The sequence below is a fragment of the Myotis lucifugus genome, unplaced genomic scaffold (genome assembly GCF_000147115.1).
Source record: "Myotis lucifugus unplaced genomic scaffold, Myoluc2.0 scaffold_57, whole genome shotgun sequence".
In the NCBI taxonomy this organism is placed as follows: domain Eukaryota; kingdom Metazoa; phylum Chordata; class Mammalia; order Chiroptera; family Vespertilionidae; genus Myotis; species Myotis lucifugus.
The window spans coordinates 6,231,929-6,235,166 of record NW_005871105.1 but is presented as its reverse complement, the minus strand read 5'-3'; the positions used below and the strand labels follow the sequence as shown (position 1 = coordinate 6,235,166).

At 43.9% G+C, this 3,238-nt stretch overlaps 1 long non-coding RNA gene across 1 annotated transcript in view; it reads right to left on the bottom strand.

The window, feature by feature from the left end:
* LOC106697249 overlaps positions 1–3,238 on the bottom strand; it is a 24,261-nt gene extending 21,023 nt beyond the window's left edge. The window contains exon 1 of the long non-coding RNA XR_001348311.2: positions 3,138–3,238. This is a non-coding gene — a long non-coding RNA (uncharacterized LOC106697249). The remainder of the gene's footprint in view (positions 1–3,137) is intronic.

Sequence of the window (3,238 nt, the reverse complement as noted above, 5' to 3'; positions counted from 1 at the left end):
ACACACATATATTGATTTCAGAGAGGAAGGGAGGAGAGAGAGATAGAAACATCAATGATGAGAGAGAATCATTGATCGTGCTGCCTCCTGCATAATCCCCACACTGGGGATCGAGCCTACAACCCAGGCATGTGCCCTGACCAGGAATCGAACAATGACCTCCTAGCTCACAGGTCGATGCTCAACCCCTGAGCCACTGTGGCCGAGCTGTATCATTTTATTTTAAAAGGTCTTAAGAATGCTGCAAGTTCAGGCTTGACAGATTTGCTCCTGTCAAACCCAAGACACCTTATAAAACAAGAAAAAAAGCACTAAGTAGGCCCTTTTGATCCGGTTTAGTAAGGCAACAAAACAAATCTGCGGTTTGATTTTGTTTTGCTTTAGAACTAGTGTGTCATTACAGATCATGAGCTGCAATTTCACTTCACTGATGAGGAAATTAAGACACAGAGAGGTTAAATGACACAGAAACACAGACCCTCTGAATAGAGGGGAACTTAGTTACAACTCCAAGCCTACATTTTTATCCAATTAAAAATAATGTCATTTTTTTTACAAGCTAAAAGTTTGCCAAAAAACTCTTTAGTTCTAAGTTTAATAACAAAGTTAGCAAACCTATCAGTTTTATCTGTCTTCTATATTAAAACCATTAAGTCTTTGTCTTTTGTCTTAAACATCAAGAAGCTCAGAGAGAATTTAGTGCCCAAGCAGAACCCCACTTCCTAGTCGTGGTTTCTGGGGGTTATCTCATCCTTTCTTTGTCACTCAGCTTTTCACAAACTCAGTCACTATTAGTTGAGCATCTGTGATATGTCATACAGTGTCCTGGGTGCTAAAGAGACACTAGTGAACAAATCATGAGAACACTTCCTGTCTTTGTGGAAATTAATTACAGAAATATGTTACAGTAGGTTAGTGTTATGGACAAAATAAGCAGGAAAAGAGATCAGGGTTGTGGGGTGCGGTTCATCTTGAAAGAGTGGTAGTGAGCATAAGGGTGACATCTGTTGCATCCAGACTGGAAGGGAGAAGGGGGAGGAGTAAGCCAGCATCAAAGCTATTGCAGGCCCTAGGAACAAGTGCAGCAGCGGTCCTGATGTGGGAGCATGCTTGGCCCGCATGAGGCATCTTTTCGTTGTTGTTTATTATTTTAAACAACACATTTTTCTTCATTGAAAGTTCCGTCAAATACTTTGGAAGAAGGTCAGGAACATGCATGCAATCGTAAGTGCTGCAAACAACCTTCAGACACTATGACACCTCAGAAGAGTTTTTAGTGGTTGGCTATTGCAATGACACTTCACCTTGCCCCTCCTACTCCCATTTCTTCTCCACTAGAGATCAAAACATTGACTTCCTAAAACTAACTCACAGAAGTAAAATAAAATAAAATAAAATAAACCTGCTCTGGGGGAAAGGCCCAACTTAATGAAGGAAATCAATCACACTGCAATGCAGAGAAGCCAGATCGCAGTGACTACCTCTCTTGAACTTGTAACCCACGGTATCTATATCCAGTGTTTAACATTAAGCACTGCCTGGTATTGTCACTCTGTTTACATCTCATTATTTGCTACTTTGGATTGTTGTGTACACATCTGCTCTCACAGTGACTTCCCTGGAGCAGGGCCCATATATTGGAAATGTCTGAATCCCATCACATGACTGCCCATGGATGGCACAAATATTTGTTTGACAGCTTAATTTTGTTTGACGGTGATGTCAAAGAAACTACCACAATGAGCAGCAGACATCCTCCTGTTTTAAGTATCTGTTTGTGGATAAACCATGAACGAAACACCATCGTCTCTTACAGACATTTGGATAATCTCAACAATCTTGGGCAAGTTACTGTTTGTGTAACATTCCATTCTGTCTACATTTCCCTTTGCATTTTCAGTTGGGCACAGGACACACTTTCCGTCTAGACACAGCAGAGATTAGCCACAAAACACAAAGGAGCCACACGGCGCTGTGTGAAATCCTGTTCAGTTCGCTTCAGTCAATGTTATTAAACACTATGAAAGGAAAGGGACTCAACACGAAACTACCAGATACAAGGAATATAAGTCACTGTCCATACAGTCTAGCAAGACAAACCAACACATAAGGAGTAACTTCAGTGGATGTAAAACACACAGAAGTATTTTGAAAGTATATAAACAGTGGCTTGGAGGGCCAGGGAAGGCTACACAGAAAAGCTGGCACCTGAACAACCAGGGCTTGAAAGATGAACAGGCCTAGGACAGTCAGACAGAGATCAAAGGGCATTCCAGATTGTGCAAAAGACACTGGCAGAAACATAACATTGAAAACTGCTGGAAGAATGCATTCAGCGCCCGTGAAGGAAAACAGGTCTGCTGCCCTCCTAATCTTTCCGGGAAGGGGGGGGGGGGGGGGGCGGGGAGAGACACAACAAAAAAACCACCAAGCTTTCAAATAAGGAGCAAAGGAAGAAGTTTCACCAGCACTTGTTTTGTTAAACCTCTTGGCTTTGCTTTGCCCTTTCTGTGTTGTTCCCTCTTAAATAAATACAGTACTGTGCTGGAGAGTTCAGTGAGGAAAAGTACTTCAGCTTGACTGTGGAAAAAGAAAAACTGAAAAAATGGGCAAGGGCCAAGGAATAAACAAATTGCCCTTCTGAAATAGATAAATGGGAGCACATTTTAACAGGAAGCACTACCTGGTATTGTTACTCTGTTTACACTGCATTATGCTACTTTTTAAAATCAGATGATCATGGACCCTTCTGTCCACCAAGTCCATCCAGACTTATTTTATGTTCACAATGTTAGTCTGCGACCCCAGGCCTGAGAGGCATTCTCGTCGCCCTCCTCTTTGGGCAGGCTCTTGCTTGCAATCTAGTAAGAGAAACAAAGCCCAGGGCAATTCCCTGTGCCCTGTGCCTTCCGCGGCTGCCAACCAATGCCTGAAGCTCAGAGCAGAGTTAAGTTCCAGCCAGGTTAACCAGTGAGGAAAAAACACACACTGGAATAATTACATTTCAACCACTGACTTGCAAGAAACTGTCAGAGGCTCCCGGGAAGGGTGGGGAACACCTCTGCCTGCGAGGGGCCTGGCTGGCCAGTGACTGGGGATGCTGGTGGGGCGCGGAGCAGGGGACGGGGCGCGGTTACCTGGGCGCTCAGGTAGACTTTGAGGCACTCCTCGCACACGGCCTTCTTGCAGCAGGGCAAAGGCTATGATCGGACTTGTCTTTCAGGCACACCCGGCACAT